Consider the following 8,677-nt stretch of genomic DNA (forward strand, 5'->3'; position numbering starts at 1 on the left):
TTCATATATTTAACTTGTTATATTAATGGTAAATAAAGCGTAGAAAAATATTTATGTAAATGAAAATATAGTGTAAAATATTGTAAAAACAAATTACATTTTTAAATTAATTTTTTAATGTGTGTACTTTAAGTGTTAACGTAGTTTTAGATTTTACTTATATTTATATAAATCTGTATGTAAAATAAACGTTTTTGGTATTGGTAAATTTCAAATTAGTTTTTTTTTTAATTTTTATAGTGAAATATATTTTTTAAAACTTTTTTCATAACTTCTATTGTGAAAATATTACTATTAAAGTTTAAAATTAGTTAGTGATATTTTCAGTTATAAAATTTTTTTTGGTCAGAATTTTAAAATATTTTTTTTATTTTAGTAAATTTTTTTAATTAAATAAATTAATTAAATAAATAAAAAAATTTTGTTTACATTATTTTTTTTATTAAAAAAGTCTTGTTTCTAATATTCATAAATTATTTTTTGTTATGAAAATTTTGTTTTACATATACTTAAACACAATTTTTTTCTAAAAAAAAATATTTTCGAGTTTTTTTTTTATTTAGTTTTTTTATTATTTAAAATTAAGTTTAAGTTATATTTAATTTTTTCCTTTTTTAAAACTTGTGTGCTTATATTTTTTAACCTTTTAAACTATTTTGTTCTTCAAATCGGTAATTACATACAAAATCTGCAATAAAAATCCTTAGAAACATAAATTTGCGGCAGCACAAGTTGCCAGATGCATGTTGACAGCTGACAGCTCTGAAACAAATAAAATTATTGTCTTCAGTGCCTAAAAATAAGATTTTCTGTTAAAAAACAACAGACTTCGATACTATCGCAAACCAATGTTGCGCAGCAAATGTTGTCGAACTTAGCTGAGCATTATCTTTCAAACTTGAAAAGTGGCGAAAATATTTTCATTGAGCCGTGAAAACTCGATTTTTGTAACACTCTAACTGTACAATACTTTCTATATGCTTTTATGTTGTATATTTCAGTTTAAACGTAGCTAGCTACAATGTTGCGCAACATTTGTATAAGCTAAGTATTGTATGTTGTAATTTGAAATTTCAGACAGCGCAATGAAGTGTTTTTATAGAAATTATCACCTGCTTGGCATAGTAATGTCCTTCAAGTTCATATTAAAGCTGCTCTAGATATTCTCTTGGTCATGAGAGACTAGCAATAATGTTGCGGAATATAATGTAAGCACTGTAATGTCTCGTTTTGGAAACACAAGACTTTCAAGACTTTCTTAGTCACAAAAAATTAGTTAACTAATGTTATGATATTTTTCGTTTTTAGAATTATGATTTTCTATTTTGTTTTTTGATTTGTTTGAAGAAATATTTCCTTTTCTTTGTTTTTGTTTGAAATAATATTTTTATTTTATTTTTTTTGTTTTTTTTTTTTAATAATATTTTTTTCTATATAATTCTTTTTCTTTTGTGTAGTAATATATCTTTACGTATAGCTACTATTGCAAATACATAATAAATAAAACAAAAACCGAAACACAATTTTGTATGAAATGTGAACATTTTCAAACTAAAAGAGTCAATTCTTATTCAAGTAATTTGTACAGCGCAGAAAACTAAAAAATAAGTTAAATATAACTATATGGTATATAAAATTAACCTACAATTTAAGTCCAAATATCTATATCAATAACAAATAATTAAGATATATTAAATTTTCATGTATGTATATACAATTATGCTTAGTAATAGTTAGTGCACTATAAACATATTTATGTGAAATAATTCTTTTGAAAAAATTAGTAGAAAAATGTTTAGAAATCACCGCGGAGCTTTAAAGCTAAAGGTAAAGCTTCATTGCTTGCTAAGCTTTTGAGGGGCTTTTAATGCACATAAATTCACACACTGTTAGTAATTTAGCATAGTTTAGCAAGGACACTGCACATAACAAATATAGGCGTACAAACATAAGTATTTAAGCATTTAAAAAAGTAATAATTATTTAGAAAATATGCGTTCATATGTATATACAAACGTTATAGCAGAATAGAGTAATATTTAAAACATTATATGCTAATAAAAAAGTTTAATAAACTGCTTGTGAAAGCGACAATAATTCCACAATAGCTATAATCAAAATATATTATTAAAAAATAATAATAATTAGTATAGTTAAAAAAAGAGATTGTATTAAATTTGAAAGCGAAAATATTCAAGAATTTATTATGATAATAATATGTGTTTTGTATATAAATGGATATTTAGCAAAAAATATTAATAGTTGTAATGCTATTTCTGCTTCTTGGCTAAGTTATTTTACTTTCCAATTCACGTCGGGACATGTGTAATGCAACATTAGCGTAACTTAGATAAACTTCAATTAAAAATATTGTAAACATCTTAATTAGAAAAACATAATTAAACCTAAATTAAGTTTGAATTAAGTAAAAAATTATGCAGACAGCTGCTTAGTTTAGACAATTAATAAATTAATAAATTAAGTATGTAAAAATAACAAAAAATTGCTAACTGACTAAATTGGCGGCTGTCTGAACAACACATAACTAATTTAGTGAAAATGATATTGGATGAGTGAATTCAAATGAGCGGAAAATAGTTTGCGTGGAGAGCGGTACTCGCTGAAGACAAGCATTTTAATTTGGGAGGCACTCACTCTCAAGGCTGTGTTGACAATAAATACGAGTAGTTTGTTAGTTTGAAGGTGTGGTAGGTAATTACTTCTGGTGTGGTAGCTAAGTGTGAGCGAGTAAAAATAACTAGTTTAGTGTGAGAGCGACTTATTAATTTATAACATAAATATGTTTTATTAGTCAAATTAATTGTAATTAATTATTATGTAAACAGTTATACTTTTAGTTAAAAATTGTAATGGAAATGTAATAATTTTAACATCAATTAAGTGTTAAAGTTGTATTGTATTATTTGTTAAAAAAAATACTACAAATATATAAGAAATAAGAATAAATGATATAAAAGTTATGCCGATAGCTATGTAAATATCTACGAAGTCAGTAAGAAATGATCATTAAATGCTTTTGTGAATACTTTTAAGTACAGAACTATTGTAAATAAAAATACATACGCACATAAACCTATGTAGAAACCGTTATTAAGTGTTTTATAAAACTTTCAAATCATAATTGAGTTGAGAAATTACGCAATTTAAAGTAAAAAGATTTGAAAAATACTATAAACATAATTATATGCTTCAAAAATATTCAAAACGTTTATTTTAGTTTTTGAACGCATTGAAATTTATTTAACTAGCAAAATTTAAACAGAAATAATATACATATACCTGTATAAGTCATATTTTTCGAAGAAATAAATAAATTTTTTAAAAAATATATAATTCATACACATGATAAATTATATTTTTCGAAGAAAAAAAATTATAATTTTAAAATTTTATAAATTTATAATTTTATTATACTAAAACTAAGAAAGGTGTTTTTTTAAATTTAATTTTTATTTTTATTATAATAAATATATTAGATTTATATTTTTCGAAGAAAATTTTATATATATTACAAAAAATTAAATAATTTGTTTTTTTTCTTTAATAAAACTACGTAATACATAAAAATCTTAAAAATTTATTTTCGAAAAAATATTATAAGTTGTTTTTATTATTATTGTAAATATTTATGCAGCCAAGTGAACCAGTCGCACGGCATTACAAATATAGTATTAAAAGCACGTTTTTGAATACTTTAGTTGTGCACTATAAAATAGAAAGGAAAAATTGTAAGTGAAATATAAAAACATAGCACAAAATATTAAACAAAATTTATTTGTTAAAAATATGTAATAATTAAATTAATTATTTAAAATTTACTGTAAAAAACTATACACCACCACACATGCTTCCTGCAATAATAGTTAGTAAAATCGAAGTTTGAAATGCTTAAATATTTCGAAAAATTATAAGAAAATGTAAAAAATTTCAAAATATACAAAATATATACAGCATGTGTACGAATATTATAAGATGTGCTATAACTAACTCACATAAATTAAATATAAGTACATAAAAAAACAAACTGGTAAAAGTGATTCTACAAACAGCAAAACTTCCAAAAGACAAATTAAATTTAAAAAAAAAACATTTATTAAAAAATATTTAGTTTGTTAAACACCTCAAAATTTTTTAAAAAAATCAGAAAACAATACCTCTTTGCGAAATAGAAATTATTTTTAAACGCCTATAAATATGCAACAGCCGAAAATGTAACGAAGGACTAACATAGTTTCATGTATTGTCCATCAAAAAGTCGAAGCAATACCGCAAATCATTTTTAATATGCTTAACGCCTAAAAGCAGGCAATTGCATGACAACTTAAAACATGTAATTAAATGAAAATATTTTGCTTAAAGACTTCAAGCACCTCTTGCTCTATCAGACTACTAAAAATTGCTTTATACATAGAAGACCAACATTTTTTAACTTTTTAGAGAGAGCAATAAAACTTTGATTCAAATAAGATGTTCTTTTTAATTTCCATAAATTAAATAAAATGTATAAAATGTTTAACGCCTAAACCTTTGGTACAATTTGCTAGTCACGCAATTTGCGCCCAAAGGTAGGCAACACACGAAATGTTGATTGAAAACTTGACTTTAGCATGTTGGCGTTACAGGTGACTTACTACGCTTAATTCTTTTTCAAAATATTTTATTTTGTTTCTTCAGGCGACATATTGCTATTAAAATGTATTCAAACTAATATTCTACGCGTAACCAAATAATTAATACATAATTTTCGACAAATTCAAGGTAAAAGTACCAGAAACCTCGAAAACACTCATCAATTAGCAGGCCTTTAAAAATCGCATGCGAGTATTGCATATGAACTCATTAAGAATACTCAAAATTTATAAACAAACTTTTTATGTATTTATGTAAATATGTATGTAACTGTTAATCACTTGCCAGGTGCGTTTTATTGTGCAATAAAAGTATTTTTGTCATTATGCTAATCAAGTTAAATTTATTCTATGCCACAGCACTTTTGAATATGTATGTTTGTATATATTGGCATGTGTCACTAATTAAATTTATAGTTGTTGTTTTTTCTACTTATTATGGGCCAATTATATGTGTTCAAATTATGTGCTTGTAGTTAAATGTATATTTCTTCAATTAGTAAGTAGCCAAATTTGAAGAAAAAATTTTACTTTTTTGCAACTAAACTATTTATATGTATATGTGTGCGTGTATATATGTTACTCACATTATAATTTCACAAAATTTAAAAGCAAATATGCTACTCATTACTGAGAATCAGGCATATATACTATATATGTATGCGAATTCCCTTTCCGGCAAGTACCCGCCCATTTAATTCAGAGCAAGTCAAAAACAAACATGTGGAAACCCCCTAAAGGACATCAATAATAGTATTTAGCATAAAAAGGTGTTGAAAAATATTTTTAAAAAAAAATCTTAACTATACAAATTTATATATTAAAAACTAAAATTTTCAAAAATTGAAACAAAAATTATTTATATATTTTCCCACTTTTACGATGAGATCTGAGCTTTAAAAATAAAAGAAAAAAATGTTGTCAAAGCTAACCACACATTTATACGCTTTTCTAATGCTTTAGATGTTATTAATACCAAATCACGTTTTGATCTTTTTCAATTATTAAAGTTTCTAAAACTCTTCGCAAAGCTTTTTATTTATTTAAGAAGCTTAAAACGTACTAAACTTACTAATAGCCGGCTATTTTTCATTTTATTTTGTATTTTCATATTTAGAAACTACTGAAGTATAGTTTTAGGCATACATGCGGTGCTCGTCAACATTTCTCCACTGCTTTCAAAACTGTTAATCTATGCTTATTTTTGTTTTTTTAATTTCGTTATTCTTTATTATTATGCACTCAAAATATTACACGTCACTTAATCGTAGTAAACTGTAAAGCACACTTTTAGGCACAAATTTGCACTAGTTATACACAATTTTCCAAATTTTCTCGCACTTTTTGTTTGTAAATTATGAGTTTCTTTTCCCTTTGAGCTATATTGCACAATTTCTAATGCAAACTAAGCACACTCCTAAGCACTGCAATTAAAATATATGTCAATATTGAATATAATCTAAGTGCACAAATAAATATTAATATTCTGAGGCACATATGTACTAAAATTTCAAACAAACAAGCACAGTTTTAGGCGCCAAACAATGCACAACATATTTATTTTTAAACTTATATAAACATTAACTAATTTCAATTTTAATTTAAATTCAATGTGAAATGTTATAATTATTAGCACTCAATTATGTAAGTATAGACTTAATAATATAAAACTTTTTAAGGTATACTTTTATGCACATTCCTGCACAAATGGCACAACAAATATTTAGAAGCACAAAGCACAGTTTTAGGCGTCGTATTTATACCTAAGCACATATATTAATTGAATTGTAAGATCAGTATTGGTAGTGATATTGATCTTATATTTTAACTTCCTTTCACTATGCACTTTGCACTAACTGTTTTCCGTCAAATTTTGAGGCACAAAAACAAGCACTTTATTTAATTAATGCTTAATTTTAAATTTTTTATCGACTTTCTGACTAAGTAATTTTTGTTTAACCTTTCTGTTTTTTGATGCATACTTTTAGGTGTTTTCATTCTCTTCAACAATTTTTGACAGCACATATTCTATTTTAGTTACACTCCTTTTGTCATGCATTTAGTTTATTTAATTTATGAGTAAAATATTTTTTTTTTGAGCTCTTAAGCACAATGCACATATTATATCAAGCACACTTTTGGGCACATCATAATAACAATAGCACATGCACTCCCAAAAATTAATATTTGATTACTCTTAATATCGCACCACATTACATTATAACACATGCACATAAAAAATCAAAGCACTTAAGCACTTTCTTTTTTTCACGAATCCCTAAGGCTGGTTACATAGTAAAGCAGAGGACAAAGCATTGCTGATGGCATCAAATGAATTTATCATAAGCAAAATTAAATTAGAACTTAAGGAAACGATTTACATGGCACTCAATGCTCTAACTTGAGAGACATTGAGGTTGGAAGAAGATCAGGTTTTTTTTACCAAATTCACTGAGTTGCTGGATAAGGCTTAATTTGGTTATCACTCGGGAGCATAATTGGTTTAATTATGGCCTAAGTGCGGCAACCTGCGGTTTGGCGTTTATGCACCTCCCTTTTCCACCAACCAATAAAACCATTTAAGTCGATTAAAAACTAGTGAGTTTTAACATAGCTATGTTACCAAAATTGCTGCTTTGTTCTTCGCTCGACTGTGTTCTTGGCTTAATGCACATTATATTGCTCTAAAAGTACTCAAATTTTTTTTGCTTGAATTTTAATTGATGTAAATTTAATTTTAACTACTAGTTGAACAAATTTAATTGGAAAGAAATTTGAGATATAAGCTTGTATTTTTTTCTCTACTTAGCACCTGATCTCATTGTAAAAGTGGTTATTTAAAACGATATAAGTCTAAAATTCAACAATTCATCAATTTCCACAAAATGAAAAAATAAATTAAAAAAAGATTTAACAAATTAAGACTATAAAACTAATTATAAACTAAAAGCTCTGTAACAAATAATCGACTGAACACTCTAATTAATTGTAGAATAATGTTAAATAAAGTGTATTAGCTAAAATGAAAACTAAAAAGTTAATATCAGGCTTAAAAATTACAATTACAAATTATTTGAATTTAATAAAAATATCATATATACCAAAAAAAATATAAAAAATTAAACTTGACTTGTGACATTTTAAGGTATATATAAAAGTGGAAATTACGAAATGATTAACCAGAAAATTAACGTAAAGTTCATTAAACACATCAAAATTATACAACAATAATAACATTACTAAAACATATAAGCTAACTGTAAACATCAAGCACAAGCAATGCTGGTTTAAAGCTAAAATAAAGTATAAAATTCTTAGAGCGAAATCGAAAATATTATTGAATGTGTATTTTATGTGTAATTTCTTGCGCCCAGCCACACTAAAAATATATTTATATTAATTTCAATTGTTAATAATATACATATACTTAATACTTGCGTATAATCAGCAAAAATGTAAGAAAACTTAATACATATATATAAATAATGTAATACATATATATACTTGCCTAGTACTTGAAAGCACAAAGCAAAATCAAAAAAAAAAAATTAAATTAATATATTAAAGTAATTTCAGCCTGTAAAAACAACAGACCACCATTGTAAATGCATATAAAAGTTCCAATAGAAGTGAATAATGTATTTCCAAATGTATGCATTACATATATAGTCTACAACTCACATACAAAATATATTTAAAAAAAAGTAATAAACTATGAAATTAAAAGAATAAAGAGAAATGTTTGAAAGGAAAACTATAATGGATATTTTTACTTTGGCAGTACAGGAAATGGGCAGTGCGTGTTTTGTGGAATTTTACGACTAAATACTAATGCCATGTTCACACTCAAGCATAAAATACTTAATTAATATAATAATACATATAAATTACCTCACTTTTGCTAAACATTTTTGAACTTAGCTTAGCAAATAACGAACTTCATTTTATGTGACTAGAAATTTGTCTTCGAAAAAAATAATTTCTGTTACATTTTTAGTAGATTAGTTTAAAGTTAATATGACACATTG

Source organism: Bactrocera oleae, chromosome 3 (assembly GCF_042242935.1).
Source record: "Bactrocera oleae isolate idBacOlea1 chromosome 3, idBacOlea1, whole genome shotgun sequence".
NCBI classification, from domain to species: domain Eukaryota; kingdom Metazoa; phylum Arthropoda; class Insecta; order Diptera; family Tephritidae; genus Bactrocera; species Bactrocera oleae.